Source organism: Giraffa tippelskirchi, chromosome X, assembly GCF_054371585.1.
Source record: "Giraffa tippelskirchi isolate mGirTip1 chromosome X, T2T-mGirTip1v1.2.pri, whole genome shotgun sequence".
NCBI lineage: Eukaryota > Metazoa > Chordata > Mammalia > Artiodactyla > Giraffidae > Giraffa > Giraffa tippelskirchi.
Window position 1 is genome coordinate 139,147,853 of NC_137289.1, and position 17,176 is coordinate 139,165,028.

The 17,176-nt window shown below is 44.1% G+C and overlaps 1 protein-coding gene and 1 pseudogene across 2 annotated transcripts in view; one reads left to right on the forward strand and one right to left on the reverse strand.

The window, feature by feature from the left end:
* The window catches only part of RAI2 (retinoic acid induced 2), a 482,439-nt gene that overhangs the window by 229,155 nt on the left and 236,108 nt on the right, over positions 1–17,176 (forward strand). The gene's annotated exons all lie outside the window — the stretch shown is intronic.
* Positions 13,627–14,714, reverse strand: LOC145535477 (large ribosomal subunit protein uL18-like; annotated as a pseudogene).

Below are 17,176 nucleotides of genomic sequence, written 5' to 3' on the forward strand. Positions count from 1 at the left end.
AGGCATCCTTTTCCCTTATCCTCCACTTCTAATTCTCTCGGTCCTAGAGAAGAATTGTAAATTATTTCACAATATAATTCCCCCAAAGGTTAGTTTGCAATATTCTCTGACATCTTGTTCCATCTTTGAAAAGATCCAATTAGACAAAATTTGACCTCCGTTCATTTAAAGCCTTTTTGGGTAAATGATTTTCCAGGACAGTGAGAGATGACTGTTTTCTTAATTTTGAATAGATGAAAATAGACACCAATCAACAAACCTTTGGCTAAGGAGAAAAATCTTTTAAACTCACATTTTGCTTCAATTACATTGAGGACAAAGGAGCACATTGCACCCTGTGCATGAATAGATGCTTCATTATTCAAAACAAGCATCAAAGAGCATTCCGTCCCCTATAGAAAATATGCAATCACTGTTTAATTCAATGGTAGGATGCAAATTTAAATTCCCAGAAGGGGAAGACTGTTAATGCCATTTAAATTGGTTGTAAATTACAGATAATACGCTTGAGACCCCCGAATACAGATTAGTGGAGTATTGCTTTAGGAATTCAATTCTAGTTTGAACTTATTGTGTATTTATCTATGAAGAATAAAGCCATGAAGGCTTGTTTACAGCTACATTTTATTGCCTATCTTTTTATTTCTGAAGCAAATATTTCACTTTTAAATGCCACGGAGATGGTTCAGCATACTATAAGGAAATGCCATGATGTTAAAGACAGATTAGCACTCTCAGAGGCAGTTCCTCATTAAAAAACAAACAAACCTAACACAGGGACACTACAACGGAATTTAATCAAGATATCACACTAGCTGACTCTTCTATCTTTTTACCTCGTTTCTATTGGTGTTCCTGTGGTTTAAAAATCCCATAGTCACAAGACAATCATGAGTTTCAGAAATTAGGGGCTGTGATTATCTCTTGCTGCTAAAGTGTATCAGCCACTTAGAGGTTGTTTCTCATTTTCACAGATTAACTAATCATGAGTGAGATGCCTGATGGGTGAGTTTTTGTTGGAAGAATTATTCCTTAAAAACAAGGGCTTTTCAGAAGGAGAAAGTGTTAGATAAAAATGGACACTTTTCAGCCAAGGTTTCAGAGTTCCCAACTTGAAGAGTAGAAATTTCCCCGGCTTGGTTCATAGAAGTAAAAAACAGTTCCTCCCTTGATGTGGTTTCATGTCTCAGGTAGGAAATAGGTTACTCAGGGTGATACAAATAAATCAGCTTTGAGCTCGTGTTCTCTCCCCTGGCAGCCTATGGGGTGTGTTTTTATTTTGTGTGTGTGTGAAACTGAAAGATATAAAAAAAAAAATTGCCATTGATATATACACACAGAATGGAGCCAAGCTACAGAACAATGGAGGAATGCCTAATTCATTATGCCAGAAAATGGATTGTTACCATCAATACCACATGGAGTTAATCATTTCCAAAGAACTATAATGCCAAGTTATCCATAACACTGCACCTAAATGGAATAATGTTTTATTTTTTCTTTGATCTGTCAAAGGTGCTTCAAGCTTTGCCAGGACCTTAGTGACACTATCAACATTTCATTGTATAGTTCCTATGAATTACGCAGACCTTGTGATATCCCTGAGGTTAACTGGATTTTAAAAATCCCTGGTGTTATCTTTTTTACTTGTCATTTGTTTATGCTTTGTAAAATGACACAGAACCTGCCCCATGTTTGTTTTTTTGGCTATTGGCAATTAGCTTAAACAGAATTTTTTTTTTCTTTATACTAACCCTAAGGATAAGGATGAAAACAGCTAGTTGAAACCAAAAGCTTCAAAAAAAGGTGGTTGAAATTCAGGTAATCTCTGCCTGTGTTAGGAGACTCTGACAAAATGTGTGTGTGTGTGTGTGTGTGTGTGTGTGTGTGTGTGTGTGTGTGTATTAGTAGTGAGGGTGGGATCTCTCTGCCTTTTCCTTGATAAGATCTGGGTTAGAATAGTCCTGATGCACACAAAGTAGGTGAGGAGACTCTGGATTTTGTTGTTAAATCTTCGGTGCTCTGAGCATTTATACATCTTATCAGATGAGGCTGGAGACTGGCCTCCAGCGCACACTGTGTCCACCTGCACCAGCAAGGAGTGGTCAGCACAGCAATGGCCATTTATCTCTTGTTTCTGTCCTGGGGGGTGCGGGATTTTGGGACTCGCACACTCTGTCTGAGAGAAGCCACAGGCCAGTGTTCCAATATGGTGGGTGAGCAATGCCAGCCTTCTCTACATCCCCATAGCCTTACCTCCAGTCCCCCAAGCTAACAAGAACATGGAGGCAGGGCAGAACAAGTGCCAGAGTGGGGGCAAGGCCACCCGGGTTCTTGTCTGGCCTCTGTCATTGTCTTTATCAGATCTCTGGGTCTCAGTTGAGAGTTATGAGTTCCCTCGAAAGCAAGGAGGGTCATTCATTTTAACTAACATTTGGTGAGCACTTAACATATCCTCTGCGTTGGATCCTGGACAAAAATAAAAGTAAGGCAGGATTCCTTTCCTCAAGGGGTTCAAGGTGAAGAACCAGGGCAGATATAGACAAACTTGTAGACAGATAATAGCAATTGAATGCGGTAAGTTCTTAACTCTAGTATAAACAGAATACTGTCAAAGCCTAGAGGGAAAACCACCAGGTCGATTTAAGATCACTTTAGCATAGCCATTAAAAGCATATACTTTCAAGCCAGACCGCTTGGGTTCAAGATCTGGATTTGCCTTTATAGGCTGTGTGATCTTGAGCCAGTTCTTTAACCTCTCTGTGCCTCGTTTTTCTCATCTTTCAAATGAAGGTGATAATCATACCTACATCTTCATATTATTCAAGCAGTTATGACAGTGCCTGGCATGTAATGGGCCCTAGCTATATTCATATATTATGGTAATGTTCTGGAATTCTTACAAGTCCATGGGGCTGCAAAGGAACTAGTGAATGAAAGGGAATCCTTAATTTTAAAAAATGAAATGCATTTCATAGAGAATGAAGATGAATAAGCATATTCCATGCTTATTAGGAATCAGTTGGTTCACTAACATCCCTGCTCCCCTGAATGCCCCATAAGTCAGGCCCAGGCTGCCAAATAGCGTTTGGCATGGTTAGGGGTGTTATGCATTAAGACTAGGGAAGGACCGTCCTTTGATCTGCAGTGGGCTCCTGGGAACACACACGGAGAAGCTAAGCATTCCCTTGCCCACCAGTCTCAGGCTGACCGTGGGAGAGAACAGTCAGCCTCAGTGACTCCAGCGCCTGAGAGGGAAAACAGGAGGGTGAGTGCGTCTTTGTGCTTGGAAGTTGCAATGAAGGCAAAACTTGGCCCTGGCAAGAATGAGAGCCAGGCAGGGGGCTGGATGTCAGCGACTCAGGCCAAGTGCAGGCAGCTGTGGGCTTCTGGGGATGGTCCTTCCGGCAAGTGGGAGTCCAAGAGAGAAAGGACAGAGACGCTGGAGACTGGGCTGGGGTTTTGTTAAGGAATTTGGGAGGAAGGAGACCATGTTAGTTAAGTAGTGAGAAGGACAGGCAGATAAGACACAGGCAGCACATACCTGAGACATGCATGGAGCAGAGATGGTCAGACTCATGGGAATAGGGATGCACTAGGAAATATTTAATAACTAGCTCCCTTCAGGAAAGAAGGGCAGAGAGGGGATGCCTTTCTAGAAACCTGCTGATTTCCTTAGTATAAATACTACCTGACTATAAATACTAGTCAGCTGTGGCTGACTTCGATCTACCAGTGTGATGTCAATAGATACAGAGCTGGGAAGAGTTGCAGGGTGGCACCCTATTGTACATGCTTCCCTCCCACCCCCCGAAACATGCAACAGAGATACAGGTAACCTCAAGTGCCAGGAGAAGAGTAAAATGGCATAAATGGGTTAAGGAATTATGAGTTTTGAGTTTTTCTTGCCTTTGTTTGAATATAATTTAATTATAAATTTCTACAATTTCATTTAAAAAAATGACCATCATTTATAATGGGCTTCCAAAATTCCTGAAAATTTAATAGTTGGCTTTTGAAAGCTGCTTCAAGCTGGCTCTAAAGCATATCAATTTTCTTCCTGATAAACTAGGAGCCCCCTTATCACATGCTGTCTAGATCACAGGGTTCTTGTGAGGATCAGAAAGGTATGTGAAACCCTTTCAGGAACTGTAAGCAGCATATAAATATTATACACAAATAAAAATTATTCTCAGGAGAAGAGTATAACCTAGTAGTTGAGAAGGCAGTTTCTGGAGCCAGGCTGCCTAAGTTGAATCCTGGCTGTACTCTTTTTTAGCTGTGTGAGCTTGGGCAGATCCTTGCCCTCTGTGAGCCTCAGTTTTCTCATTTGTAGAATTTCTGAGAGGCTTAACTGAGTTAATATTGTAAGGCACCTGGAACCATGTCTAGCACACGTCATTAGTCACTCAGTCGTGTCCAACTCTTTGCAACTCCATGGACTGTAGCCTGCTAGAATCCTCTGTCCATGGAATTCTCTAGGCAAGAATACTGGAGTGGGTTGCCATTTCCTACTCCAGGGGATCTTCCCAAGCCAGGGAACCTGGGTCTCCTACATTACAGGCAGATTCTTTACCATCTGAGCCACCGAGCACATGATAAGCACCATTTAAACACTGACCAAAACTGTTTTCAACTTGAATGGCAGTAAGCCAGCAATTCTTCCAGAACCAGAAAGTCTTTTAATTGGGGAACCCAAGAGCCTGGCCTCCACTCTGCTGCTTGGTTTTAAAGTGACAGCTCTACTCTATGGTAATAGAATTGCTACTTTGCTAACAGCCAATGCTTTTTAGATAATGAACCCTGAGGCCTATTGTAGAGATAAAGATGCTGTTAGAATCAGATTCCATGGCCACTCACGGCAGTAGTGGGGGGGTGGAAGGGGAAGCAGAGAGCAGGGAGAGCTATCTTATTACATGCCTGGCTGGCTCAATTACTTCAGTCCTGACCTAGGCAGAGCCCCACAGTTCCAGGGACCATTAGCTGCCCCGCAGAACCTGTGTCTCGTTTTCTATCTCAGGACAGGAAATGGAAGCAAAGCCTGCTCCCCACAGTGCCCCAGGGCTGCCCAGGGTAAGAAGGTAGACAGACGGGTTGAGAGAGCTGGAGGACAGCTCAAGGCAGGAGACAGGAGCCATGGCTGCCACTCCTTCAGGGAGTCTGGGATGTGAGGCAGAAGGTTCTCAGGCAAAGTCAGGGACAGATTTGGTGGTGGGGTGGAGAGGAAGGTGGTCGGGAAGGTGGTCAGGGTCTCCTTGTCAGGGACAACGCAGTCAAACGCCATGAAATGAGAGTAGAAGGGCAGAAGCAAAGAAAAGTTAGTCTACAGGGAGAAAAAGTCAAGGCAGGCTGCTTGGGCCAGGTTTTTCCAACGAAAGCACTGGCAACCATTACAAGAGTCCTGACTCCCATGGAGTGGGTCAGAACCAGCATTCCCTCTTTCTTAGCAAACTACAAAAAGACATATACTAGACATAACTAGTGTGGCATAGACTGCCTGGGTGCTCATCGATCCCACTTCCTCTTCCTTGGATGCTCAGACTATGTTTCACGGTGGCCTGTAAGGGCCTGGTTATTAGTTTCTGGCCATTGACTGCAGGCAAAAGTCAGATAAGCCATGAAATCCCCTGAAGACTCTGTGTGTGTGTCTCCGTGTCTCTCTTTCTCTCCTCCTCTGGCTCCTATCTACCACAATCCTGTGTTGAAGATGGTGGCATCATAATATGGAAAGAGCCTGGATCCCTGGAGTAGGAAGGAGGCCACTAAGTAGAGCTGCCGATCTGCACTGGGCTAGGACATGAGCATGAGAGAAACTTTTATTTGGTTAAGCCACTGAGATCTAGGGCTTTAGCGCCTTAAGCATTGCCCTGACTGATAAAAATAACAAAACGAATTGGAATGGAATGGAAAGGAAGGAATATAATGGACTAAATTATAATGGAATGGAATACAATAGAATAGAAACTATCAGAGTACACTGCAGTTAATAAAAAGTAAATTTGTTGAAACGTTTCAGTTCATATATGTACTACTTGTCAATGTAAGTTTTATTTTTTGCTGAAGGAAGAAGTTAAAAGTTTTGAAAATCACTGCCTTAGAGCTAGAAGGAGGTTTGTGGGGTTTGATAGAAGAATAAGCTTTAGGTAAGATGGGGGTTGCATATTTACTACCACCCTTTTAAGGAAGGTGCTGCAGACTGGCTCAGCACCCCTTCTTCTGCCTAGTTATGGTAGAAGATTGTTATTTGTGCCTGCCCATCTCCTTTCTCTTCCACTGGAATAGCATCTTAGTCTTAGTCCAGATAGTTTGTCTGGGGCTGGCTCTACTGAGATCAAGGTGGTGGACACGTGTATGAAGCCTGGAAAATCAAAGTGTTTCATTCCGAGAGGCACAGTGGTGGTTCAGGAATGAACACAGGACCCTAGTTGATCCACTCAGAGCTGAAACTGGGACTTTGCCTGGAGTGATAAAAGTAAGTACTTTGTTTCCCCTGGTTTTGGAGTGGGGATATAAATCTGAAATTGCTGACGGCCATCCTGCCATCACAGGGGAGAACTTGCCAGAGAATAGAACCATCACTGAAGAAGGCAGAGCTAGAGATCAAACAAGACCAAGTCCCAATGACATCATTTGAATCCCTAGATCTAGCCATGCCCGAAGTCATCCTTGTAGTTTATAGTTGAGTCAAGAAATTTAGTTCTTGGCTTCTATCAGATTGGGCTGAGTTTTTGACAGTTGTAACTGAGCATCCTAAAGCTGTGGTCTTCCACATTTTTAAGATGTCTCTTCCTGGGTAAAATGGGCCTCAGAAAAGAATTAAAGTGGAAAACAGCTGGTCCTCAGGCTCCTCCAGGCTTTGCCAAGGAACAGTGGTTTCAATCACAGAAGAATCAAGCTTCCACATATGGAAAAACTATAAGGTAAAATCAAGGAGAAACTCTTTTTTTATTCTTGTTTTCTGTTTTGAGAGGATGAAGAACAGATGAATGCCATTACAACTACTAATATATTTCTCTTCATTTATTCAACAAACATTTATTGAACACCTTCCATGTGCTGAAACCTATGTTAGGCCCTGGAGACAACATTGAGTAATAACAGAACAAATTCTTTTTAAGAGCTCACTATGTGTCAAACACTGTTCTAGGAACTTTATGCTTATTAGTGTTATTTGCCTTTTACATCTACCCAAGCAGATAACTATCACTATCTCCCATTGTATAGATGAGAAAACTGATGCACAGTGAGATTAAGTTAGGAAGAAGCAGAACTTGTGTTGAACCTTGGGATGCTGGCTTCAGGTCTGAGTCTTAAAACCACTGAACCACATTGCCATGGTCCTTACTCACTCTAAGCTCATAGTGGTTTCTACAAAGGACCATCCCCAAAGTCTCCTAGGCTCTCTAGTCTGAATTAGAATTTACTTTAACAAAGTCTGACTTTGACTTGAACTGCAGAATCACTTGTTGCATTCCAGGCACTGCTCAACTTACCTTTGTGAAATTGGTCTATTAACTCTTAATATATGTGACCCTGGGAGGGGAAGGGAGGATAAAAGGTCACTACAAAACACAGTTTAGTCTAATGGTTAAGAGCACGGTTCGGGGACTCATCCTAGACACTGGGTTCAAATCTCTACACAGCCATTTTCTAGCTATGTGACCTTGCAGAAGCTACTGACTCTCTCTGAGCTTCTGTCTCTTCATCTTGGAGATGGGGTTAATGATTGCAGTTCGTCTGGTGGTTGCACAACTGGAATAAAGTAATGAAGTGCCTAGGGCAGAGTCAGCACCCAGTAAATGCTGGTTGTTATAGCTCTTCCTCTTTGGCTCCCAGCTCCCTATTTGTTACAGGAGGAGTTGGGCAAGATGCTCTCTGAGGTCTCTGCTGGCATATGTTTATGTGACTAGAATTTTCCAAATGCTGATTTGGGAATGGCAGATTCCTATTGTCATGTTTTTTCTTCTTAAAGAATCCTTTTCTGTTGTGTCTCGGTAAATTTGGGCTTTTTGTGCTAGTTTGCAACCACAGGAGCTTTAAGCCTTTCACATGACATCATAAGTTGGTGCCCATAAAAGTGATGAAACACCATATACCAAAGCAGTGAGGAAGAGAATTCCAGGGACTGATGGCTCTAATCCAAGTCTGGACATTCTCCAGGGGAGGAGGGGTGACTTCCCATTCCTTGACTCCTCTCACAATTCTGAAGATATCCCATCCCCAAGCTAGAGGAGGTAACATTGGAGGCAGAGTATGGAGTAAGCAACAACAGGAGAGGGGAAAGGAAAGACAGCAGGATGGGGAGGGATAGGGGGAGGGGAAAGGGATAGAAAGACTAGAAGTCATCTAGGAGAATACAGAGAAAGAGGAGCTGGGCAGGCAGACTGAGGAAGTCAGCTCAGACCTCACCATGAAATGTTCAATCTGTTCTGGTAGAACTTGATTTCTAAAATGGTCTGTTGGAAACCATGCAACAAATTCAAGCATAGGAGACTGTATCGGGCTGAAGAAGAATTAATGACCATAGAATGCTCCTTAAGAGCACAGGTATCATAATACCGTTGACATTATTTTCCACTCTGCAGGTCTTTTACAAACTGTTATTTCCTTTATTATTGAAACAAAAAACCAAATGCAATACAAACAAAAATAGGCAAAAATGACTAAATGTCTATATTCCTCAGAGTGACCCTCTCCAATGGGATGAATTTTCCTTCCTTTCATTTATGCATTGCTTTATCTACCAATCACTCATGGGGCATCTACTCTGTGCCATGCCCCAAGTTAGATGATAGGGACTCAGAGATAACTATGACACAGTTCCTACCCTATAAAAAGTAAAAATGTGGTGCTTGTTTTGACACTCCTCCCATCTAGAGGTGGGTGACCATATCCATTCTCCTTGAATCTTATCTGGTTCTAATGACTCACTTATAACTAATAAAATGAAGTAGAAGGAGCATATAAGGTTAAGTTATAAAAGGTGATACAGTTTCTGCCTTGCTTTCTGGAGCATTCACACTGCTATAAAAGAAGTCCTACCATCATGACGCCACCATGGTGTGAGGAAGCCCAAACAGGCACATGGAGAGGCCATGTGTATATGTTCTGATAAACAGACACTCCAGCCAACAGCCAGGACCAACTGCCAGATGTGGGTGAAGATCCTCCAGGTGCTTCTAGCCCCCAGCCAATCAGTCACCTCTAACCACTGAGTCTTCCTAACTTAGGCCCCAAACAACATGAAACAGAGGCAAGGCATCCCCACTGTGCTCTGTTTGAATTACTGACTCACAGAACCCATCTGTGGGCATAATAAGAGTGTTGCTTTATGTCGATAAGTTTTGGGATCATTTGATATACAGTAGTAGTAACCAGAATACTTTGTAGTGATTGTTAAAGTCCCAAATAAACATGAAAACACAATTATTCAATTAATCCACCATGGTCATCATCACCAGAGGTGTTCATCACTTGCCCATTTGTGATATTCACTGGCGCTTATGCACAGATTTTAAAGAGAGTTACTGTCCTCAGGAAGTTGACAACCTGAGACGGGCAGACCCACTCAAGGAAATTAACACCTGAGAACTGGAATGTGTCAAGGGGACTAAAACTCGGGCCCTTCAAGGTTTATCAACACTGACTTTACTTTTCAGTTTTAGATCTATAATCCAGTTGATCCGTTTGGCACTGGTATTTGTATTTGGTGTATCAGTGGCCAAGACACGGTATGGTTTACATATGTCTACCCTATTAATCCAACACCATTCTTTGCAAAGATCATCCTTTTCCCATTGTTCTGTCATGAATCATTTTTCATAAATCAAGTGCTCACATCCCTGTTCTGGATACTTGATTCTGATTCATTGATCTCTTTGATTTTCTTAGTGCCAAAACCCACAACATTTTATATATTAGAGCATTGTAATAAAGCATAATTTCTAACAGTAAAAAAGATGGTTTATCAATGCAACAACCTAAATATGACAATGAAAGGCCTTCTCATACCATGATTCAGGAATATGCCAACTACTTAAACTCAATTCCATATTCCATCAGTCGATCTTTTCATAGACCCCAGATACCCACCCTTGAAAACCATCCATCAGAGAAAATACAGTTCCACCATAGACTCGTAAAATGCTAAATCTAAAGGAGATTTACAGTCACAGTCTTGTCTAATGAGGAAATTATTGAGATCCAGAAAATCAGGTGCCTTATCCAGGGAAACACAGCCAGTTAGTGGCCAAGTGCCAGGGGCCAGGGTCCCTACCTTGTTTCTATACAGTCTCTTCTCCGGGGATGTCAGGGAAGGCGTTGCACTTAGGGTGGCATTGTGCAGAAGTTCCAAACATGGATCACGGGGCCCGACAGAACTGGTAAGGATCCCGGTTCTGCTCCTTAGTGATGGTGTGAATTTGGCCAAGTTACTTCACTGAGCCTCTGATTTCTCATCTGCAAAATGGAGGATACTTATGAAATTTACCACCCAGGGTTCATTATGGGAGTTCGTTGAGTCGATGAACAGAAAGCACATAGCATCTTACCTGGTTCAGTTTGTGGTAAGCACTCATAAAATCCAGATCTCTCAAGAATGAAACATTCTGGCCTGTACCTTAAAGAAGCAGACTCTCAGCTGAGTGAGGAGGTTTGGTTAATTATTTTCTAGTTTGAGGCTGGTTGAAGATTGTCCAGGCTGGTGCTGCCATCGGCCTCTGGGAGGAGTAAGCGGCTGCTGGTCTCACTTGAGTACCTGTGAGGTTGCTGCATACTCACCTCTCCTCCCTAGATACAGACACCTAACTGCTTGGCTGTCCCTTTGGAGATATTCCCCTGCACCTGTGAATGATGTTTCAGCTTCTGCAGGTATAATGCACCTCCATCTGATTCCTTCCCCTCCTGAGTCTCCTTGTCACCCCTCAGAATTGAGGGCTCCCTGTGGGTGTCTATGGGGGCTGCCATGCCATTAGTTTCCTGCTTCCTCGTGCCTGTGGAGCCTCACAGAGCAGCCCTGGGGCAATAAAAGTCCACCTGCTCAGCTTTGGCACCTGGCACCTCAGAGCACCCTGGTGACCTCAGATCCTGGGGCAACCTCCAGAGCTCAGCTATAAAGCAAGGGAGAGAAGCGGTAGGGGCCCAAAACAGAAGCAGCTGAGAGGACAACCCAAGTGAACATTCCCATCCAGGTAAGCAGAATGGATGTTACACCAGGAATGGTACCAATTACTGAAGAGAACGGCTTAAATCTCCTTTTGGCTTTCTGAGGTCTGGGTAAGTGTTTGCAAGCATTTCTTACAAATGTACAGTGTGCCAGGTATTGTCTGAAGCCCACCAGTAGGGTACAAAGATGAACAAAAATGGCAACACCCCTGCTTTCCGCACAGACCCAGAAACAGTGGTAGCATAAGGTACTCAATACTGAATTTGCCACATGTGCAACAACAGCAAGGGACATAGAAGACATGGCTGTTGGTGCTGTTGAAAACAGAGGAGGGGGTGAGCAAGTGTTCACAGGAGAGGTGACATTCTAAGTGGGTGCTCAACAGTGACTGCTGCTGCTGCTGCTAAGTCGCATCAGTCGTGTCCGACTCTGTGCGACCCCATAGATGGCAACCCACCAGGCTCCACTGTCCCTGGGATTCTCCAGGCAAGAACACTGGAGTGGGTTGCCATTTCCTTCTCCAATGCATGAAAGTGAAAAGTGAAAGTGAAGTCGCTCAGTCGTGTCTGACTCCCAGCGACCCCATGGACTGCAGCCCACCAGGCTCCTCCATCCATGGGATTTTCCAGGCAAGAGTACTGAAGTGGGGTGCCATCGCCTTCTCCCAACAGTGACTAGGGATTGGCTAAAAGGATAAGTGAGATTCGGGCCTAATGAACGGCATATGCGAGAGGATAGTGGTCTGAAAGATTGTGGAGTGTTCAGGGGAATACAGACCATCTGCTGGAAGAGATAAAGGTGGGAAAGGACCTTAGGAGGATGGTGTAGAGCCAGACTGGAGAGCCCTTGGCTGCACATACAGTCAGAAGTTTGTCCTTTATTTCACAGGCAAAGGGGAGCTACTGACGACTGTTGAGCAGGGGAGTGACATGCAGTTTTGTATTTCAGAAGGATAACACTGCTTCCAGGGTGGAGGGTGAAGCAGAGAGCCCTGAAATAATTGAAGGGAGAGCATTCAGCAGGCTCTAGCTTCATCTAGGCTGGATGGGAAGGGAGCTTCCATGTGACCAGGCCCTCTGGGGGAGGGGCTGGTAGAGCTGCATCTAGCAACAGCTTGAGCAGACTTAATGCACATCCCTTCTGGATCCCCCAGACTCTAACTAGCAGTAAGTTCTCCACATACATTTGTTAAAGGGATGCACAAATGCGGGATGTCCTGTCCCCCAAGGATTCCCCATGGTGTGCATCAGTGACCTCACTAGACCCCAAATTGTGCTTGGATCTTGAACACAGAGGGTTCAGTCTGCCACAGAGCAAACGGAGACTGGTGTTGTTCTGCTCCTGTCACTCTAGGTAGCAAAAAGCACTTAATTTAGGAGGAGCAAAGAAAACAGGCTATCAAGATTACTCAGCATTCACAGATTTTGTACAGAGGTCAGCAATACGGGAGCAGAAATCAGTCAGATGATTTTTAACCATCACACCAAAATGCTACAGTTGCAGGTGTTTGCTGGCCTCCATTCTTGCCTCTTACAATTCCAGGGTCTGTTCAGAGCTGTTAGCTCACCTTTGTGTCTTTTACGTCCTGATGGGTGCTCCCAGAAGCAGATCCAGGGACAAAAATTCAAATGCAAGTTGGTTTTTTGGAAGGCAGTCCCAGGAAACACTGGTAGGAAAGTGGAGTAGTTAGAAGAGAAGGGAAGGGAGCCATAGCTGCCTGTGATAATAAGCAAGGGCCCATCATGGGCTCTTGGAGATCAATCCCAGGGGCGTCTGGAGGAGAATATTGATCATGTTGCAGAGTTATCCCGCTGGTGGGATGAGGAAGCTGCGGGTATTTCTCTACCAACAATTTGTCATCGTTTGAGGCCTGCTCTCAGGGGCACTGACTCTGCAGTACTTCCATCTTGCCCTGAGCACCAGGTAAGTGTGTTCTCCTGGACAGTTACAGATGTTTGCAACAAGCAGCCTTGGGAGTGTAGAGGGAGGAGGAGGATATGTGGGGATGTCAATAAGTTCTGTTACGGGTGCCTATAATCACAGGGAGGGCAGCCAGGTCCACCCTCAGGAGAGTCTTCAGTCCTGAGTCGAAGGAGGAAAGGCAGCATGATAAACACTGAGGTTCAATGGAAATGCATTGCTCTTTTCATTTGGGGTATTGAGGTGCCCATGTCAGGAGGCTGGATTTTTAAAAAAATTTCTTTGTGTCTCATTCAAAGTGCAAATCACATTATGACTTGAACTTCGGCATCTCTTCTAGCTTGTAGCTGGATGGATGGTGGGGTAGTACTATTACATGGCATGGCTGGGGTGTAGGCTTTAGTATCCCTGCCATTTCCTTCCTCCAAAGCCACTTTTTGGGGGGCTGCTTGGTCAATAAATTTATTGCTGTCTTAATCGAAAACATCTTCATAGAAAAGTGTGGTTTGCTTTACCAGCTCTCAGCAGACCATTCCTGAGTACTAAGGAAGCTTGCCTTCCGAGCTACTCAATCTCTGCTCTGGGCAAGTGACATTTTGGGATGGTTCCTCTTCTTTTTAACCTCTTTCTTAAGCTTCTTATCATAGACTGGATTCTCTCTTATAGCAGCATGAGCTTTCTCATACCTCTCCTCCATCATGTCTGGAGTTATGTTGTTCTTTATATATTAAGAAAATTGTTTCTTATAATCATCTTCATCTTCTTCAGTTAGGTAATGCATGTCATCTGCATTGAATTCCTTGCTTTCTGAATCATAACCAGAGAACCATTAGGTACTATGAGGGATAAACAAACCTCCATCACAGCAGCCTTCAGGATCCCCAAAATTTTATTTCTAGTGTTAGATCTGGCAAGATCCTGCATCCAAATATGAGGTGAAGGCACCAGGTTGACCATCAATGCTTTCCATGTTGTATTCATCGCTGGGCAGCTCCACATGGCCTTCATAGACCTTGTCCATGCCAAACTGATCGAGAAGCCTTTGGGCCATCGGTGGACCAGTACAATGTGCGACAGCATAATTTGTCAGGTCAGCCTTCTCGCCATACTTCGAGAGTTCATGGGCATTAGCTGCACAGACTGTAATATCTCCTTATACACGGGCATGAGCAATCTGACAAATGATTGTTGGTGATATGAACTCATCTTGTATTAGGATGTATTATTTTTGTCCTGGATTACCAAACGTTTCCCGGCATGCTGCTGCTGCTAAGTCACTTCAGTCGTGCCTGACTCTGTGCGACCCCATAGACGGCAGCCCACCAGGCTCCCCCGTCCCTGGGATTCTCCAGGCAAGAACACTGGAGTGGGTTGCCATTTCCTTCTCCAATGCACAAAAGTGAAAAGTGAAAGTGAAGTCGCTCAGTCGTGTCTGACTTGTAGTGACCCCATGGACTGCAGCCTACCAGGCTCCTCCATCCATGGGATCTTCCAGGCAAGAGTACTGGAGTGGGGTGCCATTGCCTTCTCCGTTCCCGGCATAGTAGTCAGTGTTACTCTCTTGTCTTCTTCTAAGTTTCATTTGGTACCTTTCGAAGTAGGTATTCTTTACAACCTTGACAAACTTCATCCTGCAGAACAGAGACCCATATTTGCAGCTCATCATAGATCTGCAGCCTCCAATGCCACTTTGAACAAACACACAGATACCATGGAGCAGCCAGATGATTGCTAGCTAGTGTAGCCAGACATGTCTCCTAGCACACCGCAGTCCCTGGAGAACAGAGTGCCATGCCAGAGCTGCCACTCCTCAGAGACCTTGGGCCAGGGCTGGGCAAACCAGTGAGACTGAGAGTCACCTGGGGCATGTGTATAAAAAGCGGTTCTTGGGCTGCACTCCTGAGATGCTGATTCAGGAGGTCTGAAGTAGGACCTAGGAATCTACATTTTCAACCAGACTCCCAGGTGATTCAAAATAAAGTCCAGAATGTTCAAAGAACAGACTCCTTATCTACAAACTGCACAACAAGAGAAGGTATCGGTAGACCTTAGTTAAAAACACGGGGTGGAGGGGGGATCCGGAAAGTTTAACTCTCCATTACCACAGATGAATATTCCTACCTCCTACATGCATGCTTGCTCTTGGGGAAAAGGGACGTTGTGTGGTGGCTCCACACTCCTCCACACGCCTTCAAGATGAATATGGCATATCCATGTTTGCTGTATTAAAAGACACTAAGCAAATGGGAAAGGTCTACATCAACCCTGGCTTAGAATTCAAGTCATTCACAGCCTCTGAAGAGAAGACTAGATAACTTCATATGAATAATAAACTCTCTGGAGACCCTTAGTTCCACCCAGTAATTTTCAATGCTTGGGACAGGCATGATCCATTGTCTCAGATTTCCAGCCCTTTGCAGAATCCTATAGCCACCCCCGCTCCCAGATTTTTAATTGCCCTGGCATTAACATGGTTTCATTGGACATAAACTTCTTAGGAAATATAAGTTGAGCTAGAGAAGAGCTGCTTCTCAGTATATGTGTGTGTATATATATGTATATATACGTATATACATATATATATGTATACATATATATACATATACATATATACACACATATATATATATATAACAAAACAGAATCTCCTTAGTCGTATGCCATAAATTAGGCTGTTGGAAAGGAAGATGGTAGCTCTCTTAGGTCATCAAGATATGCTTTGGGACTGTACTTATGCAACAGGAGAAAGGCAGTTACTTAATAAATCTCAGAAGGGGCTTTCATTCAGCTTCTTCAGTCCACCGATTTTATTCTGTTCACTTCATGATGTACTTCTATATTTACATTCACCATCTAGTGTGCGCTTTTTACTTTTGCTTTCACTTCAATCTGCATCCATGAATTACCCGTAGGTACTCAGATCTCTAAATCATAGGATGAATTAAGGTCATGGATTCAATTAGGAATATGACATTGAAGGTGAATCTCTTAGAGCAGCTCTTCATAATAGTTTGAGGGGCTCCCAGGCCCATATGAAATGCCCACGAAAGTGTGGACCCTCTTCCCAGAAAAATACAGCTACAGACAGCATTTTGCATACAATTATGTAAAATTCCACAACTCGTACCAAAAAAAATTATAATAATCCCAATTAGTCATAAGAGGCTATGTGGGAGGAAGAGGAGGGGCAGAATAATGAAGGGCCAGTCTCAGGTAAGCATCTCTGTGTTGATTAAAGTGACATAACACTGGCTACTGTAACAAACAACCCTCCAAACTTAATGGTGCCTTGTGGGTGTTCCTGGTCAGTGACTAAGTGACTTTCCCATGGCAAGTGAGTGACTCAGGCTTCTTCCACCTTGTAGTTCTGCCATCCCCCAGAGCCTCAGTCCTGTGCAAACAGCCAGCAAGAGGAGAAAGACCATGGATAAGGTACATTTACTTCCTCAAAATCCCAGCCCAGAAGTGCTACCTCTCACCTCCAGTCTTATTTCGTTGATGGGAACTGGTTACAGGGCCACATATGGATGGAAATGGGGATGGCGAATGTATCCCCTGTCTGGGTAGCCATGCCCTAGCAACAACACCATGGAAAGGGGAGCATGAGCTTTTGGTAGGCAGAAAGCTATATCTCTTCCTAAGCATTGCATGGGCTTCCCTGGTAGCTCAGTGGCAAAGAACCCACCTGCCAACGCAGGAGATGCAGGTTTGATCCCTGGATTGGGAAGATCCCCTGGAAAGGGAAATGGAAACCCCTCCAGTATTCTTGCCTGGGAAGTCCCATGGACAGAGGAGCCTGGAGGGCTACAGTCCATAGGGTCACAGAGAGTCAGACGTGACTGAGTGAGCATGCACACAAAAACTGCATGCAAGTGAAATCAAGTTGAAATAAATGGCGAGGATGGCCTGGAGAGGGAAAGAAGACACCAAAAGACAATAGGAAGCTTCAGGTGTGTTTACAATAGGGCAGCTGTGGCTCCATCTTATTGATAGCAAGTAATAAGATTGCAGATAAATTGCCTTCCAGTCTCAGAACTTTCTAGAACCAGATGATCGAGCCCCTCCTTCTCTCTATCTTGCTTTCATCCTACT